Source organism: Puma concolor, chromosome C1, assembly GCF_028749965.1.
Source record: "Puma concolor isolate L17-30 chromosome C1, mPumCon1.1.hap2, whole genome shotgun sequence".
NCBI lineage: Eukaryota > Metazoa > Chordata > Mammalia > Carnivora > Felidae > Puma > Puma concolor.
The window spans coordinates 47375479-47400407 of NC_141674.1; the positions used below are offsets into that span (position 1 = coordinate 47375479).

A 24929-nucleotide genomic window follows, 5' to 3' on the forward strand; every position below is an offset into this window, starting at 1 on the left:
GGGCTTTCTCCTCTACTGCATGGTTTTTCTTGGGCTCTCAGTCACTTTCAGATGGGAGGCTCCTACACAAGGTTCAGCGAGGGCTTCTGCCTCCAGCATTCCGGCAGCCTTTGGTTGGTCTCCCAGCCTCAAAGACATTCCACACAGCTATTCCAGATCCCCCTTGAAACACCCATCTTTCGTCATGTTATTCTGCCACTCAACCACATCCAAAGACACAAAGCTAACACATGGGAAAAATATACCAAGGTCCCCAGATTCTGCTCCTTAGGCAGGGTGGAAATACTCACTTTGGCCCTGAGAATCCCAATCCTGAAGCTGGGCCAAGTGGGAAATATGACAGAGGGCCTGCCTGGGCACCCAGGTGGCTTTCTGCTTTGAGAAAGTCTCCCAGCCCTCATAACCCCAAGATGAGTAGAAATCATATTATATTCACTCTCCCATGGCCAGACCTAAAGAACCTACATGAGAATTTGAGTAAGCCATTTGCAAGAAATTTCAAGAAAGTACACTAAAAGAAATAACTAAGTGCATGTGGGGATTGATGAGCCATGGACCTAAGAAGTCAGAGAAGGCCAGAATCCAAGCTCTTAGCCTATGAGCTAATAACCCTGATTTACTGATCAACAGATTGGTTCATTCATTCATGCAGTAAGTCCCAAGTGAGGGACTACCCTATGATAGGTTTGTGCTCAACACTGTCTGGAAGTTAGAAAGATAACACGGTCCCCACTCTGAGGGCACTCTATAGACCAGAAGAACCATAATATAAAGTCCAATGTAAAGCACACCCCTGGCCCATGGTATCTTTTATTAAGTGTCCATATAGGAACTAGAGAATGTGAAGTCTAGACTTTTGTCAAGGCTATTACAAGCTAGAGATCTTAGCCAAGTAACTGGGCATCTCTGAGCCCCTAGTTCCCATCTGTAAAATGGGTATGTTCTATATTCATAACAAAAACCGTAAGAGCTCGCTACGTGGCTGCTATGCTTTCACTGCATTATCTCATTTAGTCCACAATTTAATCCTGTAAAGTAGGTGCTAAGCTATTATATTTCACATTGGGAAAGTGACCCATGAAAAGCCCAAGAAAGTTGCCATTTATTTCCATAGGTACCGAGGGGAAGACACAGATTTGAGCTCTGTAGCCTGAGCTCTTAACAACTTTAATAAAACCTTCTTCCCAGTGATGCAGTGAGGAATAAATGAAATTGCATATGTGAAAGCATTTTTTAAAAAATCATAAAGTATTACATACATATGAGGGGGGTTGTTATTTCTCCCCTCTTTGGGCACGAATAGACTTCCAATAAGCCATGGAAATTCTGTTTTAAATCCTACCCTCCCTTTATTCTTCAACTGTTACAGTAAAATGAGGGTCTGGGGATTTGGGGAAATAGTCAGGAGCCAAGGAACCGGCTATAGAGATATGAGATGGGAGAGAAAGAACCACGGGGCCTCGTTGTGCACACAGTTTGCAAGCTGATATGCAGACTATTTTCTGGGACCAATTACTCTCATCTTAATTAATGAACACACAACCCACAATCTGTCTGAGAAATGAGAGGAAATATGGCACGTGCTTAGAGGTTGCAGTGTGCCAGCCCCCAGATCTGGAAGCACCTTCCTCAAACTGCTGGACTGAGAGTCGCCATGGAGACCGCATTTGAGCAACTGGGCTGGACAGAAAGCTCGTTCAAGCCACCTCTATGAAATGCACGTGTGAAGTGTTTGCTGCGTGGCTGGCACTGGCCTAGGCAGTGTGGAGCTCTCAGAGTAAAGGCAGACCACCGTCCGCCCTACAGGTCAGGGCAGAGAGGATTGTTTGTCCACTTCCCTGCCTTTATTTTGTGCCTCCAGTGTGCTCAGCACAGTGCCTGGCACTGCGGGTGACTCTGAGGCTGAGGCTGAGGCCACACTCTTGCTCTCTGGTCACTTAGCGAAGACAGTGACTGATGCCAACAGATAAATGTATTGAGTGCATGCTCTGAGCTGGGCACTGTGCTACCTAAGCAATGTGCATATATTATCTCACTGAATCCTCACTGAGGCCTCCTGAATGAACTGACTCTTGATTGCTAGGGTTTGTTGAGCACTTACTTACACTGTGCTCTGCATGCTGTAGGCCCAGCACTGGTAGATGCCAGCATTTAAAAACTTAGGCAGGATCCCTGGCTGATGAATGTCAAAGCCAGGACTTGAATCCAGGCAGTTGAGCCTCAGAGGCTGAGTGAACATAACCATTACATTATAAGATATTCATTCACTGTATATTTTTTGAGTGTCTTCAAGGCAGACAAGAAGCTTCTATTTTAGTAAAGGGAACCGGGATAAGGGGAAACAAGCAATAAACACCTCCAGTTCATGAGAGACTCTGATTCATGCTATCAGGAAACTGTAGAGGGTGCGTTGGCACAAAAGGAGACGGGGGGGGGGGGGCAACGTGGTCTTCTTCCAGCTCTGAGAAACGATGGGCTGAGTCACAAGTTAGTGGACTCTCCCTGAGGCCAGCTCTGGGACACAATACTGTGAAGGATGTCTGACAGACAGGTGGTGCTCTTGGGGTCCACAACCATAGAGGAGGGACAGGAAGTAGGGGTCAGCAGAGGGAGACGCCAAGCCGCAGTCCAACCCTAAGGAAGGTGCTGGCCAACCCCGAGGGGACTCCCAGTGCTGGAGCGGCCATGCGGAGCTGTCCATGTGGGACTCTGGGTAGGTGCTGCCTGGGGAGGGGCGGACCTTGGACAAGGCTGCTCTCTGCAGCTGAGTCAATCCCAGAAGGCCCAACACGCAGGAGCTGTCTGCCCACTGTAGTCCTAGCAGCTGGCCCAAAAGACCCCTCCCTGCAAGGGGACCTGGGTGGCACTTCACAGGGTCCCCCTCAAGGGGTAAAAGAGGGACCTCTCTGAGGCTAAATCATAAATACAATGCAATAGAGAAAAGGATGAAGGAGGCCAAAAGCAACCCAAGCAAAGGGAGTGCTCTTCTTGTAGGGGAGAAAAGGCCGTTCCCCCAAACCATAAATAGATAACAGGAAGATGCTGTGGGAAGGAAAAGGAAGCACATACAACTCCAGTTTGGGTTGGGAAGATAGATTAACTTGTTAGACTTAAAACTCTCATGAGCTTTTGTTGGGTTGTGTTGTAACCATCTTATGAATTTAATTAATCACGACTGCTTTCAATCAACAGTGTGTGAGGCCATTAAAAAATAGTAATATTTACAAAAGAGCATTTGGTATGTGCCAGGCCCTGTTCAATGTGCTTTGTATATACTCGTTCACATAATCTCACAATAACTATGTGAAGTAGATATTATTTTACAAATAAGGAAACTAAGGCATAGGGAGATTGAGTAACTTGACCAAGGTTGCATAACTAATAAGAGGTACAGCCAGACTTCAAACTCAGGCATCTGGGCTTCTGGGTGATACTCGTGACCATTAGACTATTCTACTGCTCTGGGAGGGATCACTGGCTGTATTAACTGATGCACAGAATCCAGCTCACGGTGAGGGTCCTGCTCATCAGATGCCAGTAGGCATTGTAATCACAGATTTCTCACCTATCCATTTTCACTCCTAAAACCAGAGTGATCTTTTCAAAACCAAATTAAATATTTCCCATTTCAAAGGCCAAACTTCCCATTGGGTCCTCATGGTTCTGTAGGGCCTGGGCCTGTCTCTCCCGCCTTGCCCCACAGTACAGGCCCTGTGTATCCCAACACCACCTCAGGGCCTTTGCCCATGCTGTTCCCACGGCCTGGAGAGTTCCTCCTCCTCTCTGTTCCCCCTCGGACTAGTTAATTCCTTCTCATCGCACAATCTTGGATCTCCTTGTTACTTTCTCTCTCATTACACATTTCGCTTTTCCTCCAGAGCACTGCATATAATTTTAATCCTTCATTTGAGTGATTAACATCACAGTGTAAACTAAATAACCAATTGTGTAATTAGTTGTTTAATGCCTTTTTTTTTTTCCACGGCAATGTAATGCTGTCGGGAGAGGAACTCGGTCTTGTTTATTACTGTACCTCCCAGTGCCTAGCACAGTGTCTTCCAGAGCGAAGGGGCTCATCTGACACGGGATGCAAGCGTGAATGAAAGAGCTTCCCCGATACAGCGATAGAGGGAGGTCAAAGTAATTACCGGCTTCTGATAGCTCTGGCTCCTCTCCTGTAAACAATGAGATCTCCTTGCCTAGTTCTTGTGAGGATAAGAGCTAATGGATATAAAACCCCTAGCTGAGTCCAGCAATTAGCAGCCCACCAGTAATTGGTATCTATAATAGTACTATTTATATTTTTATTAGTAACATTACGAAAGGGGGGAGGGGTGTTACGGAATAGGGATTAGGAGTTCACACTCTGCAGCCCACACTTGAGAACCAGATTCCGGCCATGCCATTTCCTAGCTGGGCTGAACCTCAACTATCTCACCTGTAAAACTAGGGTGAGAAGAGTCTTACGTTTACGGGCTGTGGTGAGGATTAAAAACGAAATAAATAAAACATGGAGGGCATAGTCTTGCCTATCATAAGCTTTATCTCCACAAATGGCGTGGGTTATCATCACAAACAATAATCCAGCAAAAGAATTTAAAGACGGGCTTAGTATGCACAAAATGGTAAGTCAAGACCACGATTCTCAAACATTGGAAGTAGGAACACCTAGAAGAGAAACAAAGTTTCCACTGGAATACCAAAGGGCAGAACTATCATCAAGGAGCTAAAATCCAGGGCAGGCTGGTGTTGGCCCCGCCGATGCGATGCTGGAGAAAATATCAAGTGTCTCATCTCTGGGAGCGTGCACGCACCTAGAGGCTAGAGGGCCACCTGCCAAAGGTGAAGTAGAAGAAATTGGGTGGGAGGTTGTGGTACAAGCCCTCATCTGAGTATCCTGTGTCTGTAATATTCTGAAATAATAAGATTGTCTAAACTTTCAAATTCCACGCAGGAGTGTTTTCTTTCTTTAATTCAGCTACGTTTAGAAAAATAGGGGATGGGGCACCTGGGTGGCTCAGTTGGTTAAGAGTCTGACTCTTGGTTTCAGCTCAGGTCATGATCTCGGGGTTTCATGAGATGGAACCCCGTGTCTGGCTCTGTTGCTGAGCCTGCTTGGGATTCTCTCTCTCCCCCTCTCTCTGCCCCTCCCCCACTCACGCTGTTTCTGTCTCTCCCAAAAATAAACTTAAAAAAGGAAAAGAAAAAAAAAAAAAACTGGGACATATGCATGCACCATTTTTCTGGAACACAGGAAAGCTTCAAAAGATGTCTGCACAGATTTCCTGAACATTCTAGAACCTCAAAGGAACACTGCAGGTTAAACCCCTATAAATCTCTGACTCTTGGGTTCAGTGTTGTTCCAAACTGTACCGTGTGAGAATGAGTGGGAATGAAGTAAAACAAAGGCACATCCAATATGTTTATTACTGTCACCTCTGCTTAGTTTGACACGTAAGACAATGGTCTCCTTGGGCTTCACAGTTAGCCTTGGCCCTGTCCCTGAAGGGCTTGATGTGGGCAGTCCATCCCTGAGGCATCAGAAGAACACACACAGACATGCTGAAGAAGGTGATTCTGGCAGGAGACGGCAGGAGAAAGCTGAGCATGTTATATGACCCACCTGCCATATAATCTACTCCCTTACATGCACCTCACTGCACAATACATAATGCACTTCCTCATCGCATGTAGACTCAGATAATCCCATAATTTTCCTTTTTCATTCACTCATTAACTTATCTGACCTGTATTTATTGAGCGCTTACTGTTTCCATCTATTGCACTCTTACGGTACACCAGGTCCTATACCAAGTGCCCATCAAACTCACCCTCTTAACTTCATATTTGAGGAAACAGATGTAGAGATTGACTTGCCCATAGCCTCCAACTGGGGCACTGTCCTCTAGGCACACTATGACTCACTGTCCTGATTTAATAAAGATAAATGATTGTATCCATCATTATCAGCACGAATAACAACAATAGTAAGGATTGTTAGTACTTGACGATTTACCGGGAACACATACATAACCCATCCTATGAAGTGTGAGGGTAATTATTCCTGCTTTACAAATAAAGATACTAAGACTCAGACAGTATAATTAACAAGTTCATCTCGTTCATCCAGACAGGAAGTGGAAAGCAAGTCGGCTCTGAGAATACCACTCTGTGCCCCTTCATGCCTTTCAGCATAGGACACTTAATATTTAGTGTCTCCATTTTCAAATTATCTCTTCTGTAACCATTCATTATTTAATTGGATCTTTCCAAGAACACACTGAGATAGGGAGCATTGTCCTCATTTCAGAGCTGAGGACACTGAGGCTCAGAAAGGTGAGGTTACTTACACTAGATACACAGCAGCCAGGACTGACACCCACATCTTTGATTCTGACACGGTGCTTTTCTCTTTGACCCCCCACTGACAAATACCCTCCTAAAAGGCCTCTTGTGGAGGCAAGGCAGGTTGCTGGGGTTACCTGTAGAGTCCACACCCCAGGAATATCCTTTTCCTTCTTCCAGCCATCGCAGGCAGAGGCCCAGGGTTCCTGGGGAAGTGGCACGGAAGAAGCACATGCTTTGCTCAGTACTAGGCCAGGCGCTTAGGAACTGAATCATCAGGGAGCTGACACAATTTCAAGTGCTCACTGCCCTAATTATTTGATGATCTGTCATCACAGAAATGGAATGCAGAGGGAGGGGGGGCAGTGTTCAGCTTGGGTCCCCGGAGAGGAAAGGCAGGTAGAAATGTTTCAGGCTCAGTTTATAGGGGAGAAATCTCCACTGAAGTTTATGATCAATTCCAAATGTTGTTTCTCAAAAAAGGCAGGAAGGAAATGGCATTCATTGAGCACCTACTATGTGTCAGACATTGCTGCAAATACGACACGTATTACATGGACTAACTCCTTTGATTCTCACTATGACTCTGTGAAAGAGGGATTATGCAATTTGTAGTTGAGAGAACTAAGGATCGTGGCGGGGAACAGCCAGAGAGTGAGGTCAAGGCCAAATCAAGAAGCTTAGACTCACTCTTGCAGAAATCACCATAGTTTTATCCAGGAGAGTGATATGGTCGGAACTGTATTCTAGAAAAATCACTCTCTCTTGCTGTGAACTGAACGTATTTGAGAAAGCAAAGACTAGAAGCAATGGAGTTTTAAAAGCAAGTATTCAAGAAAGGATGAGGGCTGGGTGTGCCTGGGGGGCTCAGTCATGTAAGCGTCATACTGTTGATTTTAGCTCAGGTCATGATCTCATCGTTCATGAGAGCAAGTCCCAAGTCGGGCTCTGCGCTGACAGCTCAAACCTTGCTTGAGGTTCTCTCTCTCCCTCTCTCTCTGGCCCTCTCCCACTTACTCATGCCATGCACAGACACACACGTTCTCTCTCTCTCAAAATAAAGAAACTTAAAAAAAATGACAAGGGCCTGTTACTAGGATACACAAATGAGGAGTGGCTGGATTTATGCATCAACAGGATGCTGAATCCACATCTCTAGAAGACAAACTTGAGGCCAGGGTGTAGGGAAGAGGTGGGAAGGAAAGAAAGCTCACGAATGGCACCCAGGCCTGTGCAACCAAAAGGATGGTGTTGCCCCTCAAGGACATAAGAATGCAGGCTTCAGGCACAGGCCTGAACACTCAACACTTGTTGAGACTGTGAGATGGCCAAGTGGAAATGTCTAGCTTGCAATGGAAATCAGGGCCTGGAGCTCCAGATAGAGACTGGACGGTGGAGGATTCACCAGCATAAAGTTGATATTTGCAGCCAAAGGCATGGAAACAATTGCTATATGAGGGGTACAATGAGATGTGTGAAGGGGGAGTAGAACAGAACGCCAAGGACACCAAGAACAAGAGCTCCCCCAAAAGGCTTAGTGAGGAGTGTCCAGTAGGACAGGAAGTACTGAAGAGAAACTGCATTTGCTTATAAAAGACTTAGTCTTCTTGTGTAAGGTATTCATTAAGAAATGAGGGTGGCTGCTTGGGGTGCCTAGGTGGCTCAATCGGTTAAGTATCCAACTTTGGCTGAGGTCATGATCTCATGGCTTGCGGGTTCAAGCCCCATGTCAGGCTCTGTGCTGACAGCTCAGAACCTGGAGCCTGCTTCAGATTCTGTGTCTCCCTCTCTCTCTGTCCTTCCCCAGCTCATTCTCATTCTCATGCTCATTCTCATTCTCATTCTCATTCTCATTCTCATTCTCATTCTCATTCTCTCTCTCCTTCTCTTTCTCTCTCTCAAAAAATAAATGTTTAAAAAACATTTTTTTAATGAGGGTGGCTGTTTATCCACATTAAGAAAGCGTTATCTCTGATGTGACCTGTGTTATCCTGGGAAAACACACAGTACAATGGAGTCCATGTAAGAAATGACTCGGAACTCTGTCTAGATCAAAGGAGAAAGCAGGAGGATTGCGGAGTCCCAGCAGCTGACCTGGTAACAGTTGAGTGAGCAAGAGTGGTGGCTGAGACCTCCCCCCATGAGTGTGTGCTGAGAAAAACACAGTGCTACTGCTCTTTGACATGGTGTTAATGCCTGACACACAGGTGATGCCAACCAAACATGGAAGTAGTCATATCTGAGCCTAAAGAAGGAATCCATGGAGAGTAATGCTCACAGTTCTACAAGGCTTGAGATTCACAATGCTCCTATGACCTTTCCAGCAAAGTAACTGAGACAGATTCCTTCTCACTGTCCTATCTTTCAAAAGTAGAAATTATTGAGAAATTTGTGGAAACTCACAGAACTGTAGGATCTCAGAATGGGAAGGGACCCGAAATGTTTTTTTTTTTCCTAATTGTTACTTGATGAATTAAGTTGCTAGTTAATTCATTCGCTCCACAAATATCTATTGAGCACTTTTTATTTGTAAGCACTGTTCCAGAGATGGGGGACACAACAAAGAACAAAACAGACTATGATTCCTGCCCTCATGAAGCTGATATTCTAGAGGGAAACATGTAACACTAAAAAGACAAGTAAATAAAATACAGTCTATCAGATGATAAAGAGCTCACTAGAGGAAAATAAGGCAGGATGAGCGTAGTGAGTGCTGGAGGGTTGCAATTTTAACTAGATTAATCATTATAAATTATTTTTATGGTTGTCTCAAGGGAATGGCCTTTCCTCACTACATTTGTTTTCACACCTATGAGTTAATTTGGGCCTTATAAAAAGGTGAGAAGGGCAAATGTCACCATCATTATCAGAACTAATTCATCAAAGATTTGTTTCTGGGCAGTCATGATACTGGTTGGTTCAAACACTGTCTCGTTTTATTGTCACACTAATATGAATATAGTTACTATTAGTATCCTGTTTTAAAGATTAAAGGAAAAAACCCACAGAAGTAAAAAAAAGAGACAAACAAAAAAAAAAACAAACAAACCTTCTTCCCACAGTCCTGAGCTTGAAGTGCAACGCTGCCGTCTACATAATGGTAGGCTGGTTGCTTAACTTCCCCAAACCTCAGTTGCCTTATGTGTGAAATGGGAGTGACAAGATCCAGCTCACAGAGTTGGTATAAGAATTAAAAGACATTCGGACATGACAAGGTAGGAGTCAAATCAGATACATCTGATTCCCAAGCACAAAAATTTAAGCACACATTATCCTGACTCACTTTTTGAGCTGAGGAAATTGCTAAGCGTGGTGATTACAGTAATGATAAAATTACAACACTGATATGATCATGTAAAATAACCATGACTCAGCAGTCCAGACTGCCAATTTAGAAAAGAACAATTACATTCTTCATTGTACTTAGACCTTGAATTTCTGCCAGTGTTAAAACCAAAAGGAAAGCAAGACTGTATTCTATGTAACATCAAATTTCCCCAGGTTTGTCATTCACTTCCCAGACTTGGTTTCTCCCAAACAGATACGTATGCATGCCAATACATGCATGCAGCCCTGGATATAACAATCATCAACTCTCTTACAATGCCTGATGGTGGAGTGTAATCCAAGCCCTTTATACATAATAACTAACTTAATCTTCCCCAACAGTCTTAATGAGGTAGTAACTATTATCATTATACAGAAACTCAAGTCCAGAGAGATCAAGTAGGTTACCTATCACATGGTCACAGAGTGGTAGAATGCCATGTGATTCCAGGCATTTCAATGTCAGAGTCTATACTCTTGACCTTATGCTATGCTCCATCATTTGCATTACTCAAATCACCACTGGTCTGTCTTCACAAGTGTGATGCGTTCTGTCTGGAATATCTCTTTCCTCTCTCACCTTTCTACATTCTCACCTGATTAAATCTAACTTTCCCCTCAAGACTCAGCTCAGCAACATCTCTGCTGAAAAGCCCTAACTAACCCCACCCACCTCCAATCTCAATGGGTATCCTTTCCTCTTCTCTGGGCTCATGCACCTTGTGCTTATCTCTATCATAACACTTCAGGAGATGCTCACAGTGTCCTGTATTTGTCCTTCCCACCTACTAGATGTGACTTTCTTTAAGCCTAAGACTGTTATCTGGTAGAATACATGGAGAACAGTAGATCCTCCATAAATATTTGTTCAGTATATACGTTAAGTGTCGACTGTGATAGCTATATTGGTGGTTACAGTCCCAGTACATACTTTCCTGTGCTTTTTCTCACATACTTGAAAATTCCAACCAGAGAATTTCAACCAAGGGAGTTCAGGTATGGTTTGGGATGGAGATAGGGACCTGACCAGCCTAAGGCAACTTCTCTCTGTGACTTGTTCAGGAGGGTACACATAATCCAGGCTTAAGGCATTTAGTGCAACCCATTACACTAGCCAGAATAATCCAGAGTGGGTAACTGACTTACAAAGGTACAATCAGAGGATGCTTGGAAGTTAGTTCAGAAGCTGAATGAATTGAAATGTTACTCTGCTCTCCAAGGGAGGCCGGAGGCATGTAGCCCATGCTGACATTGTCAGGTATTGGAGACCGCAAGGTGATGAAAGTGGCTCCATCAAAGACAGATCAAAGACACAGAGGGATGATGTCTTCATGATATTAATCAGTCACAGGTTCAAACCAATTTTGAGTTCTCCCATAACTGTGGACTTCTCAAATGCATAAATCCCAATTTTATTTAATTTATTAAACAAATGCATTTTAAATATTTTTCTGTCCACCTAGTTTCATTTGTTGGCAATAGAAGGAAGGGTACAACATTAAGGAATGACATGGGCAATAGCAAAGGTGAGGAAGTACAAAACATCATGGGAGATGCTGTTGAATTGTACCTGAACTTAACTGGGTGGTCGCTGGGGACTCTTTGGAAAGAACTACTTTCAGACCTATGTCTTAGAAATATAACTCTATCTCACTAGGTTTCCACTACTATTCTATACCTACATCTCTTTGTGTTTAGTTTTATAGCTTATTATTAATAAGGAAAAAATAATAATATACCAAGATTTCCACTAATACATAAAAAATGCATCTCTGAAGTTAAGTGGAAATGATATTCTCAGGGAAGATTCTAGGGAAAATAATGTTTCTGAGAAACAGATGGTATCTCAGAGCCTCGAGTCTGTTGGCTTATAACACCAAGGCAACGAACTTTATGCCAACAATTAAACTAGTCTTCCCAGTAAAATGGCAAACCCCTCAATCACATGGCTCCTGATGATACTGCCAGTATAAAGTGTTTAGATTCCCTAGAGGAAAATAAGAAGAAAACTACAGCACCACTAACAAGAGAAGATTATAGGGTAAGGAGATAAGAGAAGACAAATAACATTTTCTCAACAGCTAGTCAGGGCCACGTAATATTCTAGGTGCCTGTCATTCATCAGCTTACTCTGTCCCTAAAGATCAGGGATGCAGGCTCCAGCTTGCATGACCTGAGAGTCCACTACATCATGTGTGATTTTTAAAGTTTCAAAAACGAAATCATGAAAGTGCGAGGTAAATACTCCCACTCTCCACCACCCAGCTCAAATACCACATCTTTCATCCAGTTTCCATAACTCTACCCCCACTTTGGTTTGCTTCTTCTCTGGCATCTGAAAGCACTGACAGCTTATCCTAGACAATTTAACATCCAGCCACCTAGGGACCTGAGGATTTCTTTTCCTATCATTTCTATTAGTTAGGACAGTTTGCTCAATTGCTTTTTTAAGAAAAAGGTAGATTGAGAAGAATAGAGGGTGTGGTAGTTATCAGACTATCTTCAGAAATAGTCTGGGTAGCCCTTATTACCACATGGTAAAGTTGTATTTCTCCACTCCTTTAAAGGTGAGTGGGGTCATGTGACTTGTTTGGCCAATGAAATTGTGAGCGGAAGAAATCTGTATTACTTGCAAGAAGTTTTAGAGCCAGTGCACATTGACCACATTTACTTCCCTACATGGAAACATGTACATTTACATGGAAACATGTCAAGATAAAGACTGTATCTGTGATTGATGATAGTAAGAAAGAGCTCCCCAATGAACATATGGGTTAGCATACAGAATAAGCAAAACCCTTGTAGTATTAAAACACTGAAACTTGGGGATGTTTGTTACTGCAGCATAAATCAGCTTATCCTGACTGTTTCAGATGGATTGGTTACAAAGACACAGAAGTGTCCTCTGGATTCCAAGGTTAGAAATGCAGCTGGGATTGAAAAAGACACTAGAACTGGGGCCTATAAAGCTTCCCAGCTGTGCCTCATTCTGTGTGTGCTTTCTCTTCCTCCCTCCATCTCTGACTGCCTCTCTCTGTCTCTTTGTATTTCTCTTCCTGTTTCCCTAGTTCCTGGGTGGGAAGAAGGGGAAGATGTTTGTCCTAAACCTTTTGAGCATATTTGTCACAATTTCCTGTTTCTCCTGTCTCTCCCTCTCATTCTCTCTCTCTCTCTCTCTCTCTCTCTCTCTCTCTCACACACACACACACACACACACACACACACACACACATTCATCATTACTTGGCTGTATTTCCAAATTAACAGGGAAGGGGCTCTGATCAGCTTCACTTAAGATCAGGGGCCCACCCCTAGTCCAGTCAAACATGGTCAGTGCTGACAGAAAGAAAAAAAAAGAGCTGTCTGTGGGATAGGCATTTAAGGTGGCTTAGTATGAGTTTGGTATATAATAATAGTAGCTAATACTGAGACAAAGACTTCTTTGTGGGGGTGATGCTTTGAAGAGCTTCATGTCAATTAACACTCAGAAGCCTTAGAACAACTCTATGAGTTAGGTACTAATATGACAAGCCCTATTTTATAGACCAAAAAAAAAAAAAAAAAAAAAAAAAGGAAAATAGACACACAGAGGTAGGGTAATGTGCTCAAGGTCACAGCTGATAAGCAGATTGGATATGTGAGCCTAGGCAGTCTCACATAGGAATCCTTGCACTTGACCTCAAAGCCATGTTGCCTTTTATAATGTAATTGGCATCTGCTGTAAACGCTTTGTCTCTCCAAGCAGAGCAGAAATCCATGATAAAAATTCTCCACACCTATAAAAGTGCTTTAATAAAGGAAGGGACCAGCATTATTAAGCACTGTGGTAGATGCATCCACATTAAAGGACTACTGTCATTGAATGGTAGGGGATGTCCCTCGAGAAGTTAAATTACTTGCCCAAGATTTTATAATTAGTAAATGACAGCCATGACTCAGACCCAAGTCTTCTGATTCCAAATCTAGCATTCTTTCGGAAATACCAGGGTATTTCTCCCAGTGTCAAGAATCATGAATAAATCCTATTCCCCTCCTACTCAGTGCCTTCAAATGACAGCATTGCTGCTGGCTCTGAAGGCAGTGACAGAAGTTCTTTTCTCACAGTGGCACTAGGGAAGCTCAGAGGCCAAACTCTAGACCTTTCCTAGCTACACTACCCTAGCACCAGGCTTTTGTAGAACCATCTGTATTCCATGCCAAAGAAGAAGAATCCCTGAGCCCTGGAGTTCAGAGCTGGCAGGGACCTGAGATCTCACCACGCTAGGGGTTCCAGGCTAGGCTCCCATCCCAGCAGGAAACTGGAACTGGAACCAGGAACTTGGCAGCAGTTCAGGTGGTCAGAATGAACACATATGGAGAAGTCAGATGGGGAAGATGCAACCCGAGGCTGTTCGTGGTCGGGTGAGCCATGAGATTTCTTCCTGGGCTACCTTTTCTCTGGGTGACTGCATATCTGACTTTTCCAGACCCCTTTTCTGAGAACAGAGCTCTTAATATTCCATCAGACTCTGCTGTTATTGGCTCAGGTTCTGAGAAGACAGAGTCTTGAGGAGCAATGATTGTTGCTGAAATCTGGGAGGGCTGGGGACCAACCTTACACACCTTACACACACCCTTTCTCTACAGGAAATAACAGTACTGATAAAAATAGCAACAATGATGATTATTACCATCTGTGAATCACTTACCATGGGCTAATCAGGAGCACACTCATTTGTCGATCCAAAACATATTTAGAGAGAAGACTAAGGCTGAATGATTTGTCCGAGATCACACAGCAAGGAAGCCAAAAACCAGGATTTGAATTCACATTTGTCTGATTCCCCCAAGATTTTCTCTGCACAGTGCCGTCATCCTGGTGGACAGATGATCCTCAGCAACCCAGGGAATGGCCCTGAAATTCACCAAATGGGCTCATTACTCCCTAGATGAGGAGGAAAAAGAAGGAAAAGGGGAAGTCGGGAAAATAACGAGAATGAAAAAGCTATAGACAGCAACGGATAGGAGGAGAGAAATAGCAGGAGGGGAAGGAAGGCCAAGAGAACACAGCTGCATTGACAATCTTATGTAATTCTAGAGGAGAGAAAGGTGCAGAAGGATTATAGTCTGGGTAATTGTTCTTCTGACCTTAGCTCCCCAAAGATCAATGGGAGTGCCAGCAATCTAAATGACTAAGTACTTCTGCTATTCCTCAAAGCCAGATTCTTTTCCAGAAGAAAAGGGGGAAGGAAAGATCAGCAGATTCCAAAGGCTGGGGACCAAATCCCCCTCCTACTGCTTCTGTGCCTGGGAATCCACATTCTGCCTCTTGGTGCTGAGGGAGTGCCTCTGTTCTCAGGGGGCCAGTTGTAGGGAGTTGGCAATTTTATTGTTCCTGGAGTTCAGAAGCAAGCAGCACTGGGCTCCAAGCGCCGCTATGCTCCAGAGTCTGAGAGTTCAAACACAGAAGACTCCGTTTTTTTCTCTTTGATTCACTTTGTCTTTCTGTGGCACCTTTCTTGGAGATCAGCAATTTACAACTATCTGTGACATACGTGCCATCCTCAGGGAAGGAGAGAGGAGGGCCAGGAAAGGTAAGCAGAGCCCAAGTGACAGGGATACCCCTTCTGCCACATGCCTTCCAGCATGGGGTGCTCCTCATATCAGGGTTCAGGCTCCCACCACACCTCATCTGCCACATTCAGGCTTTGGAGAGACACAACATGCAGAAGACTTCTACTGCTTTTCTATCTTAAGTGCCTTAGAAAACTATTGGCCTGAGTGTTTAAATCTTTCTCTGTTCTGGGGACTGGGGCTGAAGAGCTCCTTGACTTATTAGCTCACTGATCTTGGAGAAGTTACTTAGCATCACTATACCTCAGTTTTCACTAACTATAAAAGTGAAGATAATCAACATATATACCTTATAGTGTCCATGGGAGGATCAAATAGGTTAATATACACGTAAGGTGATTAGAGCAGAGCCTGGCAATCTGTAGATAATGCAGTGCAAGTTCCCAAGAAGAGGTTAAAGGGTTCTCTTACCTTGTTCTTTCCCTTGAGCCTAACCTAAGATGCCAGCTCTCTGCAACAGTGGCTCTGGATGAAACAGAACAGAGGGGAAGGGGGAAGCATCACCGGAAATAGAATGGGAAAGAAGAAAAGAAAGGAAGGAACAATACTCGTCAGTATCAACGACAAGCCAGACATATGCTTGAGGCTTCCACATGTGCTGCTGTTATTTTTAATATTAATACATTTAATGATGGTAACAGTGTTGTAGTGAACACAGTGCTGGCATGCTTTGTGCAGGGAAAATCCTGTTGGTATGAAATGCACAAGCTCACTTAGTCCCGACAATAATAAGAAAACACAGGTTTCTATTCATTATCCCCATTGTACAGATGAGGGAATCAGGTTCAGGGAAGTGAGGAGACCCGCTTTTTGGAAGTGGAATTCAAAGCCAATGCTGCGACCTCATCTATGTACCACTGAAGCTGTGAGGGTGTTAGGAGTCTAGGCCTTCTGGGGAAGAAGCTGATGAGAATAAGTCCCAGGTCCTAGGAGGGAGAACAAGATAGCTTGTTCAGGAACAGACGCTCCTTTCATTTCCACCATCAGAAGAGGTGACCAGGCAGGGTATTAAATCTCGTCAAGGTCTCCAGAAAGAGACAAAATTCAGAGAAGACAATGGCTTGACCAAAGTCACAAGACGACATGGGTAGAACGCCCTCTGAGATGCCCTGATAGGACACTGCACTTCTGGTCTCATGGCCCTACTATCAATGCAGGCTTACCCTTAACATCACCTCCTCATAGAGCCCGAGGCAGCCTGCCCGAGCTGAAACACACTCTCCATCACACTCTCGCCACCTACTGCACCATATTTTTCTTCATGATGTTCATCGTTAACACTTAATGCTACATCACATCCTTACCTATTGTATTATCTGCCCTGCCTACATCATATAAAGGTAAACTTCATGAGGCCAGGGATCTTTGTCTCTTTTGCTCACTGCTATATTCACAGGAAATTAAAGCAGTGCTTGGCTTGTGATCAGCACTCAATATTGTTGGATGAATGATGAGCTAATTATTAATTAATTAATCACGCCATGTTATAATTGTCTTGGCACTCTTCAAATCTCCACTATTTATAATCTCAGTGAGATAAGGGATTGGATTACTAGTGTTTCCTCAGTGTTTAGTACTATGCCTGATATATAGTAGGTGCTCAATAATTGTTCTAAAATGAATGAATGAATGAATAAATCGATGGGGCAGAACTGAATCGTTAGCTCTTACCCTAGTCTTTGTTTCTCCTCCCTGGGTACTGGGAAGTTCACTGGAGAGGATAAAGTTGGAGGCAGCCATGTATAAATGTGGCTTAGCCAATGGAAAGGGGAGGGAGATGTGTCCAAGGACAGGCATCTGAGAAATATAGCCTGTTAAGGTGCACCTAAACCCCAACCACTGCCCACACTTCCATGACTTAGTCAGAAAAGACCCCAAAAGCATCTCCAGTGACTTTGACATCCTGGAACTGAAGGACTCTAGGACACAGGTGGTGCTCTCATCTTTTTAATAAAACTTTACGACTCAATCAAGATTCTGAGTTATTGTTTCTTTTAAATACACAAAGGGTCTGTGGCTTCAGAGGGTGTGAAAACTCTTCGTCATATCTTGACAGAATATTTCTCCATCCAAGGGAGGAAAAACAAGCCCAGCAAGGTAAGCACCCGGAATAACAGATGTGTTTTTCCAAGATTATGCCCAAGGGAGAGAAAATAAAGGCTTGCTGGATGCAGATGTCCCAAAAGCAGCAAGTTTATCCTGTAACCTTGCCAAGGCAATTCCTGCTGTTCTCAATGTTAATGCCAGAGTAACAGAAAGAAGAAGAATATTCAAAGAGTAAATCAACTTGAAGCTCCAAGGCAAACAACAACAGAAATGGGAGGGCCTTCCAGGTTTAAGTCAATCATGAAAATCGGGCTATGCCTCTCCTTCCTTACTGATGCAGGGTTTTAGCAGAGCCGGTTTCATCTTGGAGGCAGGGAGACATCCTGGGAGGGATCAGAGCGGTCTGGGTTGGGACTGAGACTCTTCTACTTCCTGTATGACCTCAGGCAAGTTACTGAGCCTCTCTGATTTGAGGATACTGGCAAGGCAGACCCCACCCTAAAACATCTACCTACACTGCCAGTGATGCTTGATAATATACTATTAGCAGTAAGCATTCCCTACTATGAAGAATTCCTCCTCCTTGCAATCCTAGTTGAGTCAGTAGACATAGGAGACCACATTCTAGCAATGCGCCAAGAACACGAAGCTGAAGTCCTACAGCTAGGATTCAAGTTTGTATCTACTTACCTCCAAAGCCTGTGGTCTTGTCACTGTCCCTCTTAACCTTCCAAAGTTGAATCATGAAAATTGGGACCCACAGAGTTGGTTCAAATGAAATCAAGCTTAATACCTAACACTAACTCACACGGCAGAACGGTACAAGGGAAAAAGCACTACTGTGGAGTATGAAGACCCAAGTTTAAATCCCAGGCTTGAGCATGTATGATGTTCTTATGACCTTGAGAAGGTCTATTTTTTCTACTTGACTGAGTTTCAGTTTCTTTATGGAAAAAAATGGGCAAATGCCTGTGTCAGTCAAGATACACTAAGTTGCGTTGCAGTAACAAATAGCACCAAAATGTAAATGGCTGAAACCACTGGAGATTTTTTTGCTCATGCTATACTTCTCTTTCCATTCATTTGGGGTCTCTTCTCTACATCTGCCTCACCCCAGGATCTAGGCTAATGAAATATCTACTGATTGGAACACTCCTGGCAACCCTGGCAGAGGGAAGAAAAAACCCAAGACAGTCTTGTATCTGCGCTCAGATGCTCAGCCGGAAATTAACAAACTTGACTTCTGGAAGCTCACAATTCCTTAGATAGAACTGGTTGCATAGTACTTCCAACCAGTGCAGGCCAGGAATCATGCTCCTGCTATGCTCTGAGAAGACTAGAGAAAGAAACCTTTTTCTGAATGGCATCAGCGGCTACTTAGTTACTCATCCTGATACCTTCATAGGGGCGCCAATAAGATGAAATGAGAAAATATGTAGACAAATGCAGTAAAGAATAAATGTATTCTGAGTTTTTGAGCCTTAGAAGCAATGAATGAACAACTCTCCATCACTTTTTTCTCCCCCCATTTGAATGCATATCTTTTGAGAAATATAACTGGTGGGGACTTCAAAGTTTCTCTGCTGAGGTCAGAGGTTTGCATGTCGTAGCCCAATAGTTCGGGGTGCAGTAAAGGAGTGTACCTTTCTCTACAAGACACTGAAATGGTAATGCAAACTTTAAGCCCATGCAAAAGTATGTAATCCATGATAAGGATCATAGAATTGTAGGATTTTAGATCTGCAAAGGATCCTGGCTATCCTCAGTCCATGTGCTCATTTTGTCAGAGGAGGAAAGAGAAGTCCAGAGAAGGGCCATGACTTACCCACAGTCACACAGAAATAGAGTGGCAGGGCCAAGACCAAAGTCCAGGTCTCCCCTTCTCCAGGCCACATGGTGCCATGGGTCCCTTTCCCCTGGTTTTTCATTCCGATATGGGATGTTGATATCAAATCCAGACGGCTTGTGGGGGATGTTTTCCTTTAAACCTTGTGAGTCACTGATCCAGCTATACCCCCAAACCATTACTTAATAATAAGTATGAAAAAATAAAGGGCTGTCTATGGGATTTTAGCCAGTCTGCAAAGGCCTAATTTAATAAGCATTAAATACCTGGTCCTTGGGAAAGATTATAGGAAAACTGATTTAAAAACAACAACAAAAAAAAAATTAAAAAATTAAAAAAACAAAACAGGGGAGCCCGGGTAGCTCAGTCGGTTGAGACAACTCTTGATCTCAGCCCGGGTCTTGATCCCAGGGCCCTGAGTTCAAGCCCGACATTGGTCTCCATGTTGTATGTGGAGCCTACTTAAAAAAAAAAAAAAGACAAAAATAAACAAAATCCCTGTCCTCAAAGAGCTTCCTGTCTAGTGAGGGAGGAGACGTGAGTACAGAGACAAATTATAGCATCAACACGGCTAAGTCAACGGTATTCTGAGGGTGCTGTGGGAACCCAGAGTGGGGATGGGAGTGGGAAAAGGGGTGTGAGGGGAACAGTCAGGGAGAGCTTACCAGAGGAGGTTTCACCTGAGCTGAACCCTTCAAGGATGATGAGGATGGAGTTGGGGAGACAGTCAAAGGAAGAAGGGAGGAAGGGCATTCCAGGCAGAGGCAGGGGCCCAGGCCGATAAGTGGAGAGGGAAGACAGCGCAGCTCAGTGAGGGAGGGCACTGCTGGGCCCAGGCATCTGTATAGAACAGGCAGGACATAACGGTGAGCTGAGCAGGGGCCAAATCTCCAGGCCTTATGAACTAAAGCAGAAGCGTCTGGACATCCATCATCTGAAAGCTCCAAGGAGTGGCGATCACTGTTCCTGCTCTGGCTAGTCTACAGACTGGGAAGACTGGCTTTGAAGGGGTTGGACATTTGCTCTTCTCCGGCAAAAACCAGTCAAGTGGTTTCGAGGAGAAAATGAACCCACTTCAAGAAAGCTCTAAGTTGTGATTTCTGATAAGTGGTGTTCTTGGGTGTCAATAAAACAGCTCAAGACCCTGCTTCCTTCTCCTGGGCTCTCAGAGTGGAGGTACACTCATTTCCTCACAGGTCTTTCCCTACCTGCCCCTGCGTGTGGGAAATTTCTGGTGAAAAACAAGCCACATCAGCTGATCATTTCTTTCTTTTTCTTTTTGCTAATCATGGAATAAGCAAGCTCCCCCTAAAGGACACACAATAGATATCACTGATTCAACAGGAGGCCTTGGAGGCTAGCTTTTCCTCCTCAGGGGCACCCAGACACCCTGTGCTCCTCTAGGCCCCAGCACTTTGTACTGGCACCTCTCCTCCATGGCGCCCTGGCACAAGAAAGGCCAGGAGCTGCCTCTCGTGGCCAATGCCTAACGAAGCTCGGGATGGTGGTGGGGTGAGGGGGAGACTCATTAAGTGCTGACCAATGGAAAGGATAGATGAATCCGTGTTGCAAACTTGAGTCTGTATTTTGTGAATTTAGTTATGTGAAAGTTCTTACAATGGAATCAACCTATGATAGTTGTGCACTTAACAAACCATTCATTCAACAAATATGTGAATGCTCATTTATATGCCAGGCACTGTTCTAGGCTTTTGGGGGTGCATCAGTAAATAAAATAGGCAAAATCCTCGCTTACGGTGTTTATGCTCTAGACAGTGAGCCAAGCAACGAACAAATAGACAAAGAGAGAATCCAATCACAGATGGGGATAATTTCTCTGAAGAAAAAAAATTAAACAATATGAAAGGAATACGGGGTAACCAGGAATGGTTCAGGGAAGGTCTCCTGAGGAGGAGACCTTTGAGGGGAGACCAGCATGGGGTGAGGGAGCAAGTGAACGTATGTTCATGCAGAACATTCCAGGGAGGGAGAAGAGTAAATATAGGCCCTAGAGAAGGCTACCTGCTCTCTGTGTTGCTGGAACAGCAAACAGTTTGCTTTGGCCAGACGAAGAGAAGCAGGGAAGAAAATGAGGTCAGAGATATCTAGGGGCCACAGGCAGGGCCTCCAAATCACCTGTTTAAAAACTACATATTTAAAGCCTTTAAATAGCTTTAAAAAAAAAAAAAAGTGTTGAGTTTTTCAGCCTCGATGTCCCCATCCATAAAATGGGAATAACAGTATCTCATAGGATTGTTGAGAAGATTATAGGAGATGCTCCTGGCACAAGACAAACTTCAGTATATGTTGTGGTGAAGGTTAGCTAGTGTCATTGCTGTCCTTGTTAGTGTCTCTGCTTTATAATCAGGGTGGAGAAGTTTAGGGCTGACTTCCTTTGACTTTCTCTGACTTTGTCTCCTTTCCGTGGCTCTGTCTTCCTTTTTGCAACAAAAAGGGAAGGAGATCACCCTGGGGTTGTTCATAAACAATCCGGTTTGAAAAGGTGAATCACTGACGAAACATGTCCAGGTATAAAGAAATGTTGCACATCCAGCTACAACAAGAGCTATGTAACTCTAATCTTTAAACAAACTGAGAATTGGAACCACACCCCATCTGAGCACCTGTGGGTAGTATGTTACAGTGGGAAAGCCTACGCTTCATCAGAGACCTGGGTTCAAGCCCGAGGCTCACCAGTTACTAAAGAGCCATCAGGTCCCTGGACAAGACTAATCAGCCTCTCTGAGCCTCAGTTATCTTCTCTATAAAATGGAGAAATAAATACTTGTGTCAGAGAGAGAGAGAGAGAATAAATAAATACCTATATTTAAGTTGCATAGACATGGGATTACCACTGGCAATGTTGAATAAATGATAGTGATTATGCTGGGGAAAACATGTTTGAAAAATCACGTACATATAAAGGCCAGCATCACACCAGTGGGGTTAACAGCATAGGTGCATTTTGTTACAGGACTGAGATTGCCTTTGAAAGCAGATGGGTCGAATACACCTGGGATTTTATATTAGGCATTTAACGAGGGCCAGCGAAATAAAAGAATGGTATTTGATCAGGAGAAAAAAAAAGAAGCCTTTTTTATAGAGGATGTTAGCTTACAGAATTGCCTCTTATTCAGGAGCAGCATGCCCCAATACAGAAAAGAAAGACGGAGGAATGGGCTTTATATCCAGCTCCCTTGTGTGATCTCTTCTAGAATCTCTGAGTTAGAGGTTCCTTCTCAAAAATATAAGGCAAATACCACGAAGCTACTGCCCTCTGTGTAAACACAAGATCCAATGGTAGTCTTGATATTTTTATTTCTCTTGATTCGAAACACTGTGTAAAACTTCATATTTTAAATACAATCAATCTCCTTTAAAAGTGCTAAAATCTCCCAGCAAAATGAAACGATTTTCTCCTAAAGGCTCCAACCCTCTTGCACTTTTCCTATTGGGGTGCTGTTACACATTCCCACTGAAGTATTTAAATGTTTAATGTTAATTAGATGATGATGAGGCATTATTTTCCAAGACCGCCCTGCATGGGGCAGAATCATCACTCTCATTATATTCCATTTCAAACAGGGGGGTCTGGAAAACAAAATCATTAGCAGAGTGCCTGAATGCTGTGGGCCGGCCTCCCTGGATAATGCCCTTGCCCAGAATCAAAGTTCTAGCTCAACACCTTTAAAATGAAGTTTCTCATGACATATATACGTGTGTGTGTATGTGTGTGTGTGTGTGTGCATGCATATATGTATATGTATGTGTGCATGCGTATATGTATATGTATATGTATATGTATATGTATATGTATATGTATATGTATAGAGAGAGACAGAGAGAGACAGAGACAGACTTGTTTAAAGGCCATTTCTTGGTTTGAAATCTCCTACCTAGAGAGGTGGCTGGGTGATTTAAAGCACACTGCTGAGAAATTTCCCCAGCTCCTTCTCTTGCTCGTGTCCATCTGTCACTATGTGTGTAGTTCCACTATTAGTATCAGACCCTGGGGAGAAGGACATTTTCTAGCCACTGGATCTGACGTTTGGAAGTCTTTTATGGCATCTCATTAACCATAGATTAAAGGTGTTAGCTTTTAAGGCTCTAATCTATCTCTCTAGTTCTCCCTCTGGCCACTGTCCCCCACGTCTACCTTGGCGGCCTCAGCCATCCGACATCATACTCCCTTGCCACATGCAACTCCTCACTGCTTCTGAATATGGCATGTATTCCCAAGCCTCTGTGCTTTTGCCCCTGCTGTTCCTTCTGTTGGGAACTCTCTCCCCTTTGTTCTCTGGCCAGCAAATCCCTATTTATTCTTTTCAAAGCTTGGTAAAATGTCTTCTCCTTTAGAAACGACGTGCTCTTCTGCTCCTTTGTACTTGGTGCTTCAACAGCACTTGGCACCTAGCTCTCCCATAGTGCCTCCCAACAGATACCACCAAGAAACACTGTGAGGTCCTTGTGGAGTGGCTGTTAGCTAGGGTGCAAAGAGCATGAGCTTTGGAATCAGACAATCACCGATTCAAATTCTAGCTCAGTCACCTTCTGGCCAAGTGGCCTTGGGCAAAAGGTGTAACTTTTCCAACTCCCCCATTCCTCAAACATACAATGGAAGCAGCCATACATAACACACGTATGGCACGTCTGAGATGAGAATTAACTATCGTGGTGTATGTAAGGTGCTTATTAGGTAGAAGGTATCAGTATGTAGTTGCTATTATTGTTTCTCCAGCTCTGTAATGGGGACTCAGTAACTATGTCCTGAGTCTTATTATTCTCTAGGTATGCATTTGTAAAGACAACCAACACTTAAAGGTGTAACATTTCAAGAGGGAAAACTTACCATGAATCAATTAATCAGAAACTAGAAGTAAAAGATTAGTGTTCTATTTTTGCCTGCATATCAATTCTCATTATATGCCAGTTAGGTCACTCTGACATAAGCCTTTTAAAGGAAGTTCCAAAGATGGGAAGAACTTATGACTAGGAGGAGCTTGATCTGATGTTGGGGCTCAATGAATGCCAATCACATCTGCCAGATGAATCAGCAGTGAAGTAATCATGCTCCCCAGACAGGAAACTCAGTGTGAGGGGCGTCAGGGTCAGTGGACCTGACAGTAGGATTTCAACCCATGGCAGGACAGCAAGTTTGCACTGGCAGGAAGTAGAATGGCATTCACCCCTTGGAAATAAGAGGCTGAGATGGAAAAAGGGAAAGATTATGGGAGGAGGGAAGAAAAAGAAATTAGCACAATGTGTCAAGGCCCAAGTAACAACATCCGTGAATATGAAGGTCCGGTCCAGCTCTTCAATGTTTGGCTTATTCATTCCTTTCTACATTCATCTATTCATTCATTCAAATATTTATTGAACACCCACTGTGTTCCAGGTGAGGAGCTAGAAAATAAAAATGAATTAAGTATTGTTCCTGCCTTCTTGGAACTCACGTTCTACTGGGAAAGGCAAACATGTGACTATTTTACTCTGTTTCAACCGTTTCCCCCATTGTTCTCCCACCATGAGTAGTAAAGTTCTTTTTGTAAATGTCAGCCTGGCATTACTATGCAAAGGAGATCAAGAGAAAAGGCAGGGTTCTTCCCACACTTAAGCCAGAGTTTAAAATAGAAAACACATGGCTCAGGAGTCAAAATTGAAGATTCCAATCTCTCCCCAAGTCGAGGTTCTTATTTTAGAGCTCTTTTCTCTAACCTTAGAAGATTAAGGTATTGTTTGAACAAGAGCTTTG

General features: G+C 43.6%; 1 protein-coding gene across 14 annotated transcripts in view; it reads right to left on the reverse strand.

Annotated features, from left to right (window-relative positions):
• The window catches only part of DAB1 (DAB adaptor protein 1), a 1146801-nt gene that overhangs the window by 988373 nt on the left and 133499 nt on the right, over window positions 1-24929 (reverse strand). The window contains exon 1 of one of the 14 annotated variants that reach the window (XM_086717101.1): window positions 14361-14430. The exons of the other annotated variants lie outside the window; for them this stretch is intronic. The gene's annotated coding sequence lies outside the window, so the exon portion shown is untranslated. Of the gene's footprint in view, window positions 1-14360; window positions 14431-24929 lie in introns of those variants that run through there. 14 annotated transcript variants of the gene reach the window in all.